This window comes from Chlorocebus sabaeus, chromosome 27 (assembly GCF_047675955.1).
Source record: "Chlorocebus sabaeus isolate Y175 chromosome 27, mChlSab1.0.hap1, whole genome shotgun sequence".
NCBI lineage: Eukaryota > Metazoa > Chordata > Mammalia > Primates > Cercopithecidae > Chlorocebus > Chlorocebus sabaeus.
In genome coordinates this window covers 9,658,465-9,676,898 of record NC_132930.1, presented here as the reverse complement: position 1 = coordinate 9,676,898, position 18,434 = coordinate 9,658,465, and the positions used below count along the sequence as shown (strand labels likewise).

At 38.7% G+C, this 18,434-nt stretch overlaps 1 protein-coding gene and 1 non-coding gene across 11 annotated transcripts in view; one reads left to right on the top strand and one right to left on the bottom strand.

Annotated features, from left to right (window-relative positions):
* APBB2 (amyloid beta precursor protein binding family B member 2) overlaps positions 1 to 18,434 on the bottom strand; it is a 411,855-nt gene that overhangs the window by 268,570 nt on the left and 124,851 nt on the right. The window lies entirely within an intron of this gene.
* Positions 12,180 to 12,282, top strand: LOC119627806 (U6 spliceosomal RNA). Its single transcript, XR_005244032.2, has one exon. It is a non-coding gene; the product is annotated as a U6 spliceosomal RNA (small nuclear RNA).

The window sequence follows — 18,434 nt, the reverse complement described above, 5'->3', positions numbered from 1 at the left end:
TTATTTAACAAGCACCTCCTTTGGAGAAATTCAATAAGCAGAATCTCCAGAAACACAAAAAAACCAGTTGCCCTGATGTGTAGAATCTAGAAATGTGGGAACAAACTCAGAACCTGAAGAAGGGGTAGGCCTTTACCACTGCATACATTAAGTGGCTATGGGCAAATCAATTAGCCTTCTAAGCCTCATCTGTAAAATGGGCTAAGGATATCAGCCTTGCAAAGGTATGAATGAGAACGAAAGGAAAGGCTCAGAAGAGATCTACAGATGTGAATTACACCTTAATTAAGTACATAACCCCCTACAACACACAGATCTTTATTTAGACCTGATAAGGTCTTGTGCCTAGTAGTTTCTATCCAACTCTCACAACCTCAGATAAGATTCTTTTTCCAAATTATTTCCATAGAACGTTACTTTTGGCTAATAAATATTTTTAACTTCACTGCTCATATAGGAAGAACAACTACTACTGAATTTTCAGAGTAAAAAAAAAACACTAGAATGTAAAAATTCCCCATTATCATTTTCCCATTTTGTTTTCTCTTAACAACTTCCTATCCAAGTTCTTTTCTCTTTTTCCCATTTTTCTTTATAGCATCTTTGTGGAACTTATTTTCTCACTTTAAGTTCAACCCTTGCAATAACTGTAACTAAGAGCTGTAATGTAATTTAGCAGTTTACAAGGCACCTTCACATACATTACCTTATTTCCCTTAAATTTCTTCTATTCTTTTTGTTTCTTGTCTTACTTTCAGAAATGCAAACAGAACTTTCTAAAATCAGCAAAGAAGCAATTTTTCTCCTTCCAACTGCCAACATACTAATACACAATACTTCGCAGAGTTGTCCAAAGCAAGTCAGACTACATACAGTATACCTAAATCCTGACACATCCAACTCTCCTTACAAATAATTTTTTTTTTCTCCCTGGTAATGGTCTCTTGAAGTTAAAATATAGTGAGAAATGTGTAAACGTACCAATATATTAAAATAAGAAAAATGAATGCCTTTAAGAATCATGAAAAATAATTAATAATAATTTTTTTAAAAACAGCAGGAGGCCCAGTGAGGTGGCCCACACCTGTAATCTCAGCATTTGGGAAGCTGAGGTAGTAGGATCACTTGAAGCCAGTAGTTCAAGACCAGCCTGGGCAACATAGCAAGACCTCATCTCATCAATTAAACAGTCAATCAATATGCAAGCAAGTCGGGTGTTATGGCCCATGCCTGTAGTCTCAACTACTTGGGAGGCTAAGGCAGGAGGATTACTTGAGCCCAGGAGTTCGAGGCTGCAGTGAGCTATGATGGTGCCACTGCACTTCAGCCTGGGTGACATAGCAAGACCATCTCTAAACAAACAAAGGAATAAGAGGTTGAAAACATTAGCAGAAAGAAAAAGAAGGAATAAAGTTGTTATTTTTGCTTCCAGTAAAATTTCCATCATCTATCTTACCAGAGCTGTTTTTCCCCAAGCTCTGCATTAAATAATCTGATCATTAAATCTGTGAAAACCACAAGGGATGTGCCCATCTCATTTAAAAAGATGATCATTTGAGCTATGATAATGAGAAAGAGCATCTATTTTTGGTTTTAAGGACAGAAGTACTTCCCGCCTGTTGCTCAGAGCAGCGACACTTCTAGTTAGCTTTAGCACAAAACAGATGCCCCAGCACTCTTTATCATGGCGACAAGAGGAACCTGCAAATAGAAAGATTTCGTCTCAGAACTTCTACATACTCTCAATCTTGATTTATCAACAAAGAACATGAGGTGTCTGAAACAGAAAAATACTAATTCTACCATATGAAGGTAAATATTATTATTTTTTAAAGGATTTTCATAAAGTCTAGATTAGAAATTAGATCAGGCCCAGCGTGGTGGCTCATGCCTGTAATCCCAGCATTTTGGGAGGCCATGGTAAGTGGATCACCTGAGCCCAGGAATTCAAGACAAACCTGAGAAACATGGCAAAACTCGTCTCTACAAAAAATTATCTGGCTATGTGCCTGTAATCCCAGTTACTTGGGGGGCTAAGGCAGGAGGGCTGCTTCAGTCCAGGAGGGCGATGCTGCAATGAGTCGTGTTTGGGACACTGCACTCCAGTCTGGGCGACAAGAGTGACACTCTGTCTCCAAAAAAACAAACAAAACAAAAGAAATCACATCAGATTCCCCTACATTCATACAAAACCTTTAAAATTTGAATTGATTGCCCTTTGACTTTACAATGGTTGAACAAGACCCAAAAATAATTTTGCAGTAATCTTTGATACATGTTAATAATATATTAAACATAATTTTAATAAATCAGCTGTTATTCCTAAAACTGAAGTATTAATGAAATTTAAGAAAAAAAGTTGAAAGACAATATTTGGCCTTGATTCTGCTGTGGTGTTTACATGTTCAATGATGTAAGCTTCTGGCACATAAAACTTTCTGCATTTTGTAAGAGGTACTCTGGGTGGTTTGAGCAAGGGAATGGAGAACATCAAGGTCCAACATTATTCACGGAATCTACAGACATGCCTCACGGAAGCTCAGTTCCCTACAGAACACAACTAGGACTACTGGATAAAGTGGCTCTTAGAAAAGAATGTTTTTTTCCAGCTTGGGCCCAACTCAAGTCAAGCTAATAGGAAATCTAAGAAATAGATCTAATAGGAAATCACCCAACTGTGATTATGGCTCCAGGCAATGAAGGTCATTATTTTTTGTAATGGTGGAAATACTCTGTTACATTTGTGCCTGGGTTTGAGGTCAGACTTGGAATGTATACTTCAGAGATAACTGACCTTTTTTCTAGTATATTCTCAAACCAAGAAATAGTATCACTTAGTTCATTTTGACAGTGAGAGTAATAATCTCCGAACAAAACTGAAAAGTACAGAGTAACCAAATGAACCCTTCCTTAATGGACCAGACAACCACATATCTAAATGGAACTGAAATCTCACAAGTTGATCAGCAGGGATTATCAATTACATGTGATAGATAACAATCCTGTGCTTATCTCCATTCTCTCCCAAAACCACCCCTAAATGACAGTAAGTGAAAGGCAGAGATAAGTTCATGAGAAGAAAGAGAATGCAGGAGGACAAAATTCATGGAAAACATTTTTGGAAAATCGAAAACAACTGGCCCAATGATGAGTGAATTTTCAAAGCAGAGGCAGACAAAACAAATGTCTACAGACAGAATTGTCAGGAAGTAACAAGCCAGTGTGCAGCAAAGAACCTGAGGAAAGTGCAAGTTAAGACATGGTTAAGTGGGGTTTGGATGAGAAGACAGGGTGGCGGTGGCACTGAAAATTGGGGGATTGCTTGCAAGTCATTTTAAGGAGTAAAACTCCGTATCCTTGCTAAACTATGAAGCTTGCTATGCCCCTCCTCCCACCTCAGCAAAGGTTAAACTTGAGAGGATCTGCACTGTTCTGACCATAGGAACAGTGACTGGGTGGAGGGACCAACTGAAAAAGAGAAGGACTAAGTGGAGCTATGCACTCCACAGCTCCTTCCTCTGCTGGGTTCCCAGAGCACTGGCCAGTAGGAGATTGGTACTGGAGACTTTTCTGGAGAAACTAACCTGCCCAAGAAAAGAGATCTACAGATATCAAAACTGGAAGGCGACTTCTGAAAAGAGGTGGTCATCCTATGCGAGGCCACCAATTGACAAAGCCTTGCTCAGTGCCTTCTCATGAATAAAGATGACAAGATGAACACCAAATATGTGTAATAGGGTCCAGCATGACAGATAGGAGCTTCAGGAGGGAACAGGGTCAATGCAGGGAGAAGACTTCAAATATACATAATTAAGAACCCCAACAGGGTAAAATATATTGCATCCACAAAGCAATAAAGAATGGATGCTGTAAAATAGCGATATTGTGAGAATAAGAAAAAGCTCCTAGAAATTAATATTATAATCACAGAAATAAAACATCAACAGAGAGGTTAATAGATAATAGAGGTAAATGTTCCCCTAAAGTAGAACAAAAAGATACAAAGATAAAAATCAGGATTTTTTTTTTTTTTTTGAGACGAAGTCTTGCTCTGTGGCCCAGGCTGGTGTGCAGTCGCATAATCATAGCTCACTGCAAATTTGAATCCTTGGGCTCAAGCGATTCTCCCACCTCAACTTCCCAAGTAACTAGGACTACAGGCGCATATCGCCACATCCAGTTGTTTCTTTTTTTTCTTTTTTTTTGGAAGAGATAAGGACTCACTATGTTGCCCAGGCTTGTCTGGAACTCCTGGGCTCAGGCAATCCTCCCACCTTGACCTCCCAGAATGCTGGGATTACAGGTGTGAGCCCACACACAGCCAGGGATTTTTTTTTTTTTTTAAAACAATAATTACGTTGGAGGAAAAACCCAAGAGTTCCAGCATCTGACAAATAGGAGCTCCAGAAAAGAGAGAACAGTCTTCACAATGAATGAAAAAGTGACATACCAAGGTATATTACAAGGAAAGCTCAGAACACTGGGGGATTTTTAAATACCCTAAAAGCATCCAAAAAAAAAAAAGAAACAAGACATATAACAAGCAAATATAGTCAGAAGAACATGCAACAATTCTGTAACAAAATTGGAAGCAGAAGAAAATGGAACAAGCCCTCTCAACTCCCAAGGAAAGTAATCTCCAACTTTAAATTAGTTATCAATCATATGTAAGGAGAGACCAAATGATATTTTGACACATGCCAGATCTCAAAAAAATTCCATCTACACACGCTTTCTCACAAAGCAGCCAGGCAATGTGCCTCCCCAAAAGAGGGTCAAAACCAAAAGAGATTACATCCAGTAAACAGGTCAATCAAGAATTCCCAATGTGATTGGTGAGGACAAATTCCAGGTCAACAGCTGTGTACAGGCCTCAAGAGTAAACAGTCCAGAACAGAGTGAGCAAGCAGAGAGCCCAAGAAAAATGTCACATGCACACACATAAGAACCAAGAGATGTGCTATTGTGTTTGACCTTATTTGAGAATTTGGGGATAAATAAGCAGTATATAAATAGAACACTAAGCAACAAAAATTTTTTTTTTTTTTTTTTTTTGGGGGGGACGGAGTCTCACTCTGTCACCCAGGCTGGAGTGCAGTGGTGTGATCTCGGCTCACTGCAAGCTCCGCCTCCCAGGTTTACGCCATTCTCCCGCCTCAGCCTCCTGAGTAGCTGGGACTACAGGCGCCCGCCACCTCGCCCAGCTAGTTTTTTTGTATTTTTTAGTAGAGACAGGGTTTCACCGTGTTATCCAGGATGGTCTCGATCTCCTGACCTCGTGATCCGCCCGTCTCAGCCTCCCAAAGTGCTGGGATTACAGGCTTGAGCCACCGCGACCAGCCGAGCAACAAAATTTTAATGTGCTATACAAGAAAGAAAATAAAATCACAGTATCTGCATAGCTTAGCTGTGAAAAGCATTTACAGTGAAAACAAACTGAGATATAACTATCTTAGAGAGTACAAGGGCAGGTATTTAATGGAAGAAGAATAAAAGAAAGATAAACCCTTCTCCTCCTCAATGGAATTCATGTTTAATGCCTAAAATGGAAAAAAAATTCAAGAATTACCAATATATACATATTAATCTGTTACAAGGAAGTAAATACCAGAAGAAGAGCTAAATGAACTGAAGAATAGTTGCTTCTAAGAAGTGGAAAACGGCAATGCAAATCTGTGGGCAAGAATTTGTAAGCTATATACAAGTATAACTGCAATTGAAAAATGAACTTTTGAAAGGGTAGAAGTTGATCAATGAAACATATAAACCATCCAACTGTATAAGAAAAATTGATAATGTGACATTTCATTTTCTACTATAAACAAGGAAACAGATAAATCTTAACCTGCTCCTCCTGGTTACTCCTATTGTTAAAATTCAATTTAGTACATCTTGTTATTTAAGGACCACGATGTGAGAGGTCAAATATGCCTAAATCTTCACACCTCTAGCTTTAGTTAACATGTAGTGAAGGCGACCCTGGACACCAGTGTGCAAAGAACAACTGGCCATCTTAGATAGAGTTCATTAACCACAGCTTCATATGGATAAACACCTTGGCCACTGCAACATCTCCCCTTCTACCAGAGTCCTTACTGAAGCTTCTTTTTTTTTTTTTTTTTTTTTTTTTTGAGACGGAGTCTCCCTCTGTCTCGTGGGCTGGAGTGCAGTGGCCGGATCTCAGCTCACTGCAACCTCCGCCTCCCGGGTTCATGCCATTTTCCTGCCTCAGCCTCCCGAGTAGCTGGGACTACAGGCGCCCGCCACCTCGCCCAGCTAATTTTTTGTATTTTTTAGTAGAGACGGGGTTTCACCGTGTTAGCCAGGATGGTCTCGATCTCCTGACCTCATGATCCGCCCGTCTCGGCCTCCCACAGTGCTGAGATTACAGGCTTGAGCCACCGCGCCCGGCCCTTACTGAAGCTTCTTATGGTGAGTTATATCCTTATGGGGGAAGAAGGATTGGCAACAGCCAGCATCTAAACTCTGTTCCACCATATTTGGGGAATTCCTCATCATGTGAGTTCTGATGAGAGCACATCTCTCAACACAGAAGCAAAAATGGCTAGACACTAACATTCCCAGAGTGTCTTGCAGTCAAGGCTTGCACATGGCTTAGCCTTGGTCAACCCTGAATCTAGAACCAGAGACACAAAGAGGCAGGAGCAGGAGGAAATTATCATGGGTGAGGGCAATGGCAACAACACTCACTGCTCAGAGGCAGCAAAGGCTGAAGTGACAGAGCTGGTGCCAAGTGTCTGATCCTGAAGAGATGGTCAGCATGAACACCAATGTCCAGTGTTCAGTGACAGGGTCTACCTGACATAGAACTAATCTTATTGTATGACCTTCGCTATGAATCTGGCTGTGTAGTCTCTATTTCGTGCCTGTCCTTTCCCCCAACTTCTGGTAAATTCAGAATGTACCCAATATCTTCTCAATAAATTACTTCTTTGCTTAAACTATTCAGCTAGTCTCTGTTGCTTCTATCCAAGAACCCTGACTGATACACTGCTCCAGGATACACAGGTAGAGATAGGTAGCCATCTATCAAAGTTAACAATGAAATGTTTGTTTCATAAGATTTCCAAGCAGAACTAAGAAGCTTTTCCACAGAGAAACATGGGGGAAGGTTATGTTTTAAGAAACAATTAAAACTGTTTCTGGAACATTAAGGGTTATCAAAGTTTTGGTAGGCTCTTTTTTTTTTTTTTTGACACAGGGTCTCGTTCTGTCACCAGACTGGAGTGCAGTGGTGCAATCTCGACTCACGGCAACCTCCACCTCCCAGGCTCAAGTGATTCTCCTGCCTCAGTCTCCCAAGTAACTGGAACTACAGGCGCACGCCACTACACCCAGCTAATTTTTGTATTTTTAGTAGAGACGGGGGTTTCACCATGTTGACCAGGATGGTCTCGATCTCTTGACCTCGTGATCCACCTGCCTTGGCCTCCCAAAGTGCTGGGATTACAGGTGTGAGCCACCGCGACCGGCCAGCTCATCTACTCTTTATATTAGTTTCTACCATTAGGCAACCCATTCAAAGTTCTACACCACTAATTGACTTCACAACCACCTCACTCTGGAAATGTAAGCAGCTTGTGAATGGGGAGCTGCCACTGTTTGCATGTGGCCAGAAACACACTCACGATTCTTACTGTTGTGAGTGGGCAGAAGAGCAGTAGGTGGGGAAGAACAATTTTCTTTGTCTTTCCACTTAAACACAGCTTTCAGAGAGACGAGGCAGTTTGAAAACCAGTGGTCAGGAACTACACATGACTATGAAAATGCAAACTAAGGCATCCAAAGATTTACATTCAACTGTAGAAACATCAATATTGCTGAAAAGCTGGACCCATCAATTCAGCGTTCTGTGGCACATTTAGTTCCAAATCTGAGAACACTGAACCTGGGCAATTTATCTGCATATGCCTCAGGCTAACCACACAAATCTTACAGACAAAGCTAGAAGTTAAGACAGATAGCTTAGAATGCACTGTTGATGTGACCAAAAGGGCTTCATAAAAGAGTCAGATGCAGTAATGACATTACCAGAAATGTGGACGCAGAGAAGGAAAGTCTCTGTGGTGCCCCACTGTCTCTGAAAACTGAGGATGGCTTTCATGACAAAGAAGTAACCTTTTGTTAGCTGTACACAAGATCATACAAACCCGATAAAGAGGGCTTGTAAAATAAGTGCAAAGCTTGATGCCTGCATATAATTTTCCCTCCTGTGGTGTTATTTCATAAAGATTTGTCAACAGATCAATCCCTCAGTCACAAGAGTCAGGCTACACATCACCTTGGGGGAAAATTATTTAATTTCAGTTGGTGATGTAAATGTTACCTTTTTTTTTTTTTTTTTTAGACTGAGCGGCATGATCTTTCTTCACCGCAACCTCCGCCTCCCAGGTTCAAGAGATTCTTCTGCCTCAGCCTCTGGAGTAGCCAGAACCACAGGTGCCTGCCACCACACCAGGCTAATTTTTGTATTTTTAGGAGAGATTTTTGTATTTTAGGAGTTTCACCATGTTGGCCAGGCTGGCCTCAAACTCCTGACCTCAGGTGATCCACTTGCCTCAGCCTGTAAATGCTACTTCAAATTCCATCAATTGCCAGACTATCTTTACCATACGTTCTTCTGTGTAGTCAGTTCTCTTGAAATAGCTAATGGCCACTAAAACAAGAGTTTCATTCCACAGCTGTCCAAGTGAGTTACGATATGCTCACATTGTATTTTGAAGAGCTGAGATAAATTTATCTCAGTCAATCCCAGATTATTCCTCCCTTGTTTCATTTGAAGATCACACAACAGGACAGTGATTCGCACAGCTCTGTGTGTGTGTGTGTGTGTGTGTGTGTGTACACGTCTGTGAAACTGTACAATCTAATCACCACAGCTCTGCAAAGAACACAGCACAATTCTATTCAGGTTTCAGAAATGGAAAAAAAATCTCAAGAAATCATTCTCAAAAGCTGTTTCCAGAATACCTTCTTGGGAAGTTTAAAAATTGGGTCCACTTTGTAATGCACGAGTATAAAGGAGGTAAATTCATAGCTTGCTAATGACCTTTTAATGCTAGAACCATAAATGGCTATTTCCAAAACATATTCACTGTATCGAATGCCTGATTTGATATTTAGTTATGTAAAAATTTTTTCCATCTCAACGAAGCCTTAAGGCAGCCTCCAAAAATTTATACAGAGGGGTTTTACCTTGTCCAGTGAAGGTTCTACTTCCAACCATCACAAGTACCAGAATTTTAAACTTTTACTATAAAAATCTCTATGGGATTATATAATCTTTCAACCATCTTCTTAACTTGAAACTTTTTTAACTAAACAAATATGACAAGACAGAATTAAAAGTGCATTGATCATAGAATGCAAACTGATAGTCAATGAAGTTTTAAGGAAAGTATAAATTAGTGAAATATTGTCATTCATTTAAAAAAGTACAATTAAAAGCAAGTCAAATGAACTACTGATACTTTGACACCTACTACAAACACAGCAGATTGTAGCAGGTATAGAAAGGAAAAAGACATGGGACACAGTTACTGGCAACAGGGAACTTAGTATGTTGGAGGAACATGACACGGAACTCTATACAAACATTGGATCACATACATCACAGAATGCAGGTTTAGACTTAAAAGGAAGTTGGATAGGTCAGGTGGAGCCATTTTCTGTCAGATAAACCTATTAGACACATTTTAAAAATGTAACATGATATGTCCACACCTCCTATCTTAAAAGAATACCAATCAACAATCCTCTCAAAGTAAATTACATGCAACTAAGAAACTTTAACCTTTATCTTTCCAACATCCCTCATCACACAGTATTTATTTTTGATAAGTCTGAGTCTCCCACTATACAACAAAATACCAAACATCGCGGGATGTCCTATTTAACTTTGATTCCTGAGCTCTTGGAACCTACAGAACGCATAATGATCCAATGTATTCTTGGTGAATACATAGTTGAGTGAATGAATGAATGAATGAATGAACAGTGTTTTAATAGCAGCTGTTAATTTGGATTTATTTGAATATAAACATTGATTCTTCACAGCAAAACACAGTTCAGGAGGCTTCTACAAAGTTATGTTTCTTCCTTTCTTTCTTTCTTTCTTCCTTTTTTTTTTTTCTTTTTTTTTTTAAGACTTGGGGGTTCTGCTCTGTCACCCAGGCTGAAGTACAATGATGCAATCAGAGCTCCCTGCAGCTTCAAACCCCTGGGCTAAAGAGATCCTCTCCAAAGTTATATTTCATAAAACAAATGGCCAAAATTAATGATAAAATTAATTTAAAAAGTTGTTCATTGAAGCACTATTCACAAAAGGAAAAATGGCAACAATCTAAATTTGCAGCACCTGGGCGGCACGCAGTTTTATTACGGTCATACACTGATAGATTATGGAACTATTAAAAATGACAAACAGGCTGTGCACGGTGGCTCACTCCTGTAATCCCAGCACTATGGGAGGCCGAGGTGGGCAGATCACTTGAGGTCAGGAGATCAAGACCATTCTGGCTAACACGGTGAAACCCCATATCTACTAAAAATACAAAAAATTAGCTGGGCATGGTGGCGGGCGCCTGTTGTCCCAGCTACTTGGGAAGTTCAGGCAGGAGAAGGGTGTGAACCAGGGAGGCGGAGGTTGCAGTGAGGAGAGATCGTCCCACTGCACTCCAGCCTGGGCAACTGAACAAGACTTTGTCTCAATAAATAAATAAGTAAATAAATAAGACAAATATGAAGGCCTGAAACAGAGAGAAATTAAGATATAACAGGAATAAAAAATGAGTAGACCAAAGTAGTATGTATGCCATAGCTACAAACGGAAAAAAATATGTACACATGTAAAAAGACTAGAATGAAATACATACAAAATATATTTGTTAAAGTATATAGGTTTATGGCTTACAGGTGATTTTTTTCCACTCTAAACTTTTTGTAGAACTGTTACATTGTGGACGGGTGCGGTGGCTCACACCTGTAATCCCAGCACTTTCAGAGGCCAAGGCAGGCGGATCACTAGGTTAAAAGATTAAGACCATCCTGGCCAACATGGTGAAACCCCATCTCTACTAAAAATACACAAATTAGCTGGGCATGGTGGCCCACACCTATAGTCCCAGCTACTCAGGGGCTGAGGCAGGAGAATCACTTGAACCCAGGAAGTGGAGTTTGCAGTGAGCTGAGATCACGCCACTGCACTCCAGCCTGGAGACAGACTCCGTCTCAAAAAAAAAAAAGAACAACAACAACTGTTACATTGCCATTTACAGGTCCTGTTGTAAAGGTAGAAGTTTCACAGTAAGTTTCTAACAGTAATTATTACAGTGACCATTAACAGGAACTTATTTCACCAAATCTAACTGCTACTGACTAGAAGATACACCAGTATTTTACGTACTATTAATAAAAATAAAAGTTATGTTACATTCATAGGCCTTAAAAATAATAATAAAAATAAAAATGCTGCCAATCATAGCTGTAAAATGTCAGTGATTGCAAGATATATCAAATTTCAAAGATATTAAAATGTGAAAAGATATGTGTCTTAGAATCAATAAAATATGTATTATAAAGTTGTAATATAAAAATATTTTATTTGTAAAAAAGTGATCATTTGTAGTGACTAGATAACAAACTAATAAATCTATGAAAACTTTGATAGAAATCTCTTAAAGAAACAGGCTGGGCATGGTGGCTCACGCCTGTAATCCCAGCCCTTTGGGAGGCCGAGATGGGCAGATCACCTGAGGTTGGGAGTTCAAGACCAGCCTGACCAACATAGAGAAACCCTGTCTCTACTGAAAATACAAAATTAACCAGGCGTGGTGGCGCATGCCTGTAATCCCAGCTGCTCAGGAGGCTGAGGCAGGAGACTCACTCGAACCCAGGAGGCGGAGGTTGCAGTGAGCATTTCAGCCTGGGCAATAAGAGTGAAATTCAGTCTCAAAAAAAAAAAAAAAAGAAAGAAAGAAAGAAAGAAAAAAGGAAATAAATGGCTTGATTCACAAATAGAAGTTTTATGTAAGAATTCTGAAAATAAAATACACAAGACATTGCACCACAGAGGACAAGTGTTCATCATGCCTCTGAGATAAAATGTTTCTGGTCCAAAAGAATTGAGTAAATGAATTATCAAAAAGAAATAGAATTGCTTGCTTTGACAGCACATATACTAAAATCAGAATAATACAGAGAAGATTAGCATGGTCCCTGCACAAGGATAACACGCAAATTTGTGAAGCATTCCATATTTTTAATCAGTACATACACATATATCAAAGCATTATGTTGTACTCCTTAAATATATATAATCTTTGTTAATTTTTTTTTTAAAAAGAAAACATAACTAGAAAATTCTTGACTTCTGAGGAGCAGGGAAGAAATGAAGGGAGAAATTAAAGTAAGCCAAGAAGCCTGAACAAGATTCTCAGCTTCAGTATAAAGTAAGTCATTAAATGATTTGTTTGAGTGGCATTTCCTTGAAAATAAGACTGAAGCTGACAGCCAGGCACGGTGGCTCACGCCTGTAATGCCAGCACTTTGGGAGGCTGAGTCGGGTGGATCACAAAGTCAGGAGACTGAGACCATCCTGGCTAACATAGCGAAACCCCATCTCCACTAAAAAATACAAAAAAATTAGTCAGTCGTGGTGGCACACACCTGTAGTCCCAGCTAATTGGGAGGCTGAGTCAGGAGAATGGCATGAACCCGGGAGGTGGAGCTTGCAGTGAGCCAAAATTGCGCCACTGCACTCCAGCCTAGGCGACAGAGTGAGACTCCATCTCAAAATAAATAAATAAATAAATAAAAGACTGAAACTGTCTATGGCACATAATCACAGAGGTCACTCACTGAATTACAGTAACATCAAATTTTTTACATGCTCTGTCTCAAAAAAAAAAAAAAAGACTGAAACTGCCTATGGCACATAATCACAGAGAAGGTCACTCACTGAATTACAGTAACATCAAATACGGTGTAGAGAGGTAATGAGTCTACATGTTCAGTGGAATATCATGATTCAGAAAATCAGAATTAAAATTTGTAATTTTCAGACCACCGGTCCTCTAAGCTTTTCTCCCTAAGTTCACTCTTTGGCTTTTCATTTAATATAATAATGACAATTAATTAATGTCACCTAAACTTTTAGCAGTTCAGCATGAAGAAAACATAAGAAACTTTCCAGTTGGTTATCAAATCATGGGACACTACCTTAACTATCCATGAGAGTGTAACCACAATAATGCAACAAATAATAAGAACAAACTACAATAAGTAGTAAGACAAAGGCATTATCCAAGGAACAAAAAATGGCAGAGACATTCAAGTTCATTATTTTAAAGTGCTGATTATTTAAACCCTTCATCCATCTACATATGTAAGGTAAAGGTGCCTTTTTCATTGCCAAACTACAAAAACAAGAAAACCGAAGTCTAATACTGAAATAATCTATGATGATTTGTATAATAATAATTTATAAATGAAAGTCATAAAAGCCAACCTCCCAGAAAAATCAACAAAACCAAGAGGCGGTTCTTTGAAAAGACTGATAAAATTGACACTCCTGTAGGTAGACTGAGAAAAAGAAGACTAACTAAAATCAGAAGTGAAAAAGGGGACATTACTACTGTTTCTACAGCAATCAAAAGGATTATAGGAGTATAATTACCAACAAATTAGATAACCTATATGAAAAGAACAAATTCCTAAACACAAAACCTACCAAAACTGAATCATGAAAAAATAAAAAACCTAAACAGATCTATAACTAGTAGAGACATTGATTAGTAATCAAAAACCTCCCAACAAAGAAAAGTCAAAGACGAGATGGCTTCACAGCTGAATTCTATCAAACGTTTAAAGAAGAATTAACATCAATCTTTCTCAACAACTCCAAAAAACTGAAGAAGGAACACTTTCAAACTCCTATCAGACCAGCATTACCCTGATACCAAAGAAAAACAATTACACTATTAAAAAAAAGAAAACTGCAAACCATTATTTCTCATGAAAATTGTGCAAAAATCCCTAGCAAAAGAATACTAAACCAAATTCAACAGTTTATTGAAAGGATTATACACCATCATCAAGTGGGACTTATACCTGGAATGCAAGGATAGTTCAACATATGAAAATTGATCAATGAAATGCACCACATTAACAGAACAAAGAGGAAAAAACACATCATCATCATCATCATCTCATTTGATACAGAAAGAGCATTTGACAAAATTCAGCAATCTTTCATGATAAAAAACACTCAACAAATTAGGAATAGAAGGAAACTATCTCAGCATAATAAAGGTCATATATGTAAAACCCACAGCTAATAGCATACTCAATGGTTAATGACTGAAAGCTTTTCCTGTAAGATCAAAAGGAAGAAAAGAATGTCCACTTTCACCACTTCTTATCAATATAGTAGTAGAAGTCCTAGCCAGAACAATTTAGCAAGAAAAAAAATTCACCTAAATTGGAAAGCAAAAAGTAAAATTATCTTTGTTTGCAGATGACATAATCTCACAGGTAGAAACCCTTAAAAATTCCACATTAAAAAAAAAAACCTGTTAGAATAACATAAAAATCAAATAAATGGAAAAGGCTGGGCATGGTGGCATGTATCTATAGTCTTAGCTACTCAGGAGGCTGAGGTAGGAGGATTGCTTGAGCCCAGGAGTTCAAAGCTATAGAGAATTGTGATCACACCACTGCACTCCAGTCTGGGAGACAGACTGAGGCCCTTCCTCTAAAAAATAAATAAATAAATATTGATGAAATAAAAAATGAATGGAAAGACATCCTGTGTTCATAGATTAGAACACTTAATATTGTTAAGTCATCTATACTACTTAAAGCAATGCAATTCCTATTAAAACACCAATGATGTTTTCTGTAGAAACAGAAAAATCAGCATTTATTCTCTTTTGAAATATACCTTAAAACTTATCAACAATCACCTCTATTTAATCTATAAAGTATATTCAACATCACAAATCAGAAGCTATTAAATCCATTCAGATACAGAGGATTCAATTTTTTTTTTCTTTTCTTTTGAGATGGAGTCTTGCTCTCTCACCCAGACTGGAGTACAGTGGCACAATCTTGGCTCACTGCAACCTCCACCTCCCAGGTTCAAGTGATCCTTCCAACTCAGCCTCCCGCATTCCTGGGATTACAAGCATGCACTGCCATGCCTGGTTAATTTTTTTTTTTTTTGTATTTTTTAGTAGAGATGGGGTTTCACCATGATGGTCAGGCTGGTCTCAAACTCCTGACCTCAAGTGATCTGCCTGCCTCAGCCTCCCAAAGTGCTGGGATTACGTATGTGAGCCACTGTGCCCAGCCAGAAACCAATATTTTAAACAAAGTGGTATCATCACTAATACTCAGGCCTACAGTGGGACATTTTACATAAGACAATCACAGGGGAGACTTGTTGAGCTTATAATCATCAGAGAGCAGTATAATAACAAATAATGGGGGGATAGCCTTTTCCAGCAATAGATGCGTGGACCTCCATAAAATAGCTGCAGTCACAAACCAAGGCAATGTTAAGAATGGTAACCATCATCATCAGATACAGACAAGTTGAATCTATTCAAAACTTGTATGAGGTACTTTTAGGAGTTATTATAGATTCATAGAATTCGTGATTGACAAGGACCTTAAAAATCCTGTTACATGTGAAACCACTTAATGGATAAGAAAATGAGGACTGCAGAAGAGGTACCTGATGTCTCCAAGGTCACATAAGGAGGTGGCACAACCATGACTGTAATTCAGGTTTCCTGCATTCCTCTATCTTCTCTAATCAAACTCCTGAGCTAAAGGTCAGGAGTACTACCTTAGTCTGTTGATGAAAAGGTCACTACAAAGTGGTTTCTCAAAGACTCTTGACCACATCACTATACAAACACTATGGTTAATCAACTAACCCCTGCCCTAGCAAAGGAACCTCCTAGGATTATATGGGGAGCTTTCGTACTGATACTAGACTTTTTGACAGCTATGGCTATTGCCATCCCAGCCCTGTGGAAAGGGGCTAGGATCTGCACTGTGAGAGGTGTACTTTCCATTGTCAATTATCCTGGGAAGAAGCAGATCCTGAGATAAGAAATGGAAACTAGCAAGGAAAGACGTGGGAGAAGGAAGGAGGAAATCCTCCCTCTTCCAGGGTCTCATTCTCTTTGATGCCTAGATTCTACATCTAGCTGTGCTGACAGTCACTTCTGAAGGCAGGGACTGGATGGTCTAAACCAGAGAGGCAGTCCAGTAGAGAGCCCAGTGAGGAATAGGTCTATGACTGCCATAACTAGCAGTTTGTTTGTTTTTTAAAGTCATAAACTCAACTTCTGTCTTCTCTAGGGAATTGAGGACATGTTTCCAGATCAGGGATGGAATGGAAAATGGGAAACTAGAGTCCCCAAAGAGCTATCACAATGCTGGCAGCAATGCTTAGCAGGGTGAGCAATGAAAATGGGAATCTTTGAGATAGGAATCAAGGCATGATGTCCAGGCTCACCTCATCTCTTCCTGATCACCTCAGAGAAAGGGGCATTAATTTTTTTTCTAGGTAACAAAGCTGGGAGAAGGGGCATTAATTTAACTAAGAGATCCAATGGGTTTCCTTGCAAACCATCGGACACCGACAACCGAGGGTGATATCCAGTGGGTGGGTGTCAGGATGACCATCCAGAACATGTACAGTCAGCATCCTTCTGATTGGCCAGAAACTGCCTACTAACTACAGGCTAAATATCCCTTACCCAAAATGCTTGGGAACAGAAGGGTTTTGAACTTCAGATTTTGGGGATTTTGAAATATCTGCATTATATACTTACCAGCTAAGCATCCCTAATCTGAAAATCTGAAATCCAAAATGCTCCAATGAACATTTTCTTTGAGCATCATGTCAGCACTCAAAAAGCACTGGATATTTTCGTATTGTGGACTTCGATTTTTTTAGGGAAGCTCAACTATGTTTTGAGTCTCACCCTTGCAACAATCACACATTTTTCCATCCTCAGTATCTGGTATTAACTCCTGAGCCTGGGAGACTACCAACCTTTGTGTTACGCACTTCATGTTTATCCCAGATTCAGGAGTTAACAAAAATTATATTAATAAGCTAAGCAGCAGATATTAGTATTTATATTTTATAGGCTAGAAAGTTGAGGCCCAAAGAAAAAACTCATTCACAGATAGCCGGTGGAAGAGTCAAAATTTAATTCAAAGATAAACAGAATTTCCAGATTATACAGTATCAATCCCTCTACTCTGTTAATCTACCCTCTTTAAAAGATGATATCGCAGGGTAAAAGTCACGATGGGACCTGAAGGTAAATGCATCACTATTTCATAAAATATTGATATGGAAGAGTGTTCATAAGCATGTTTTGATCCTACACCCATTTGTCTCCTACTGCAATTATTGTCAAGCATTACCTGAACACCGAAAGCTTTTATTTTACATATATTTATATAACAAAACACTAGTTTGTTTCTTCAAATCCATGTATATGAACTATAATGCCAATTCAACCCTACTTATTAAGTAAAAAAACCCGAACATACATTATATGGCATCCCATTGAATTCCTATATGAATATCTCCTTTGATTAAAACACCACCATTTTCATCAAAAGATACAATTTAACAGAAGATTTAAGGGAAAATTTTGAATTTAACGATTTCCCTTCCAGTCATTTCTTTAAACCTCTGACAGAATCTTTGTTCTAAGAAGTTATATTATTTTACTTTCTACTTAAGAAATACATGAAAAAGGATCTGAATTAAACTACCACTGCGATGGAAACACTGAAACTCTAAATCAAAACAAGCTATGATAAGATTTTCTCAAAGGATGCCAGATTCCCTAAACACCACCCATCATCATGACAACCTTTAAGTGCCCGCTCTCCTATGGCTATGCCAACAACTGGTTGTAATGAAAGTTCATTTTGTGGAAATCAATTAATTTCTCTCTACAGTACATTTGAGCCTTTTCAGCCACTGCTCATTTTTTCTTTTTTCTACTTATAAGACATCAGACACTAGTCTGATATGTAATTTTACTGATACCACATCCACATTTAGTTCATCAAAGCAGTCTGAATGCTGTAAAGATTTTTTTAAAAAGATATAGAATGCTACAAAATTCCTTTATTAGTAGGGTGGTTATTTAATTTATTATCCAAATCAGGATATTTTTAATATTGAAAGGGGTCAGTATCAAAAATTATGCCAGAAGAGCAGGCATAGCTAGGATTGTCCCAGCAAGTTAGTATGTATGGTCACCTAACTTATTAAGGAACCAAATCCTGCATATAAAAGCTGAAAGTCTCAAAAAATGAAATAAAGACCACGGTGGGGAAGAAGGCATAGAGGGCTCATATGTGTGCAGAAA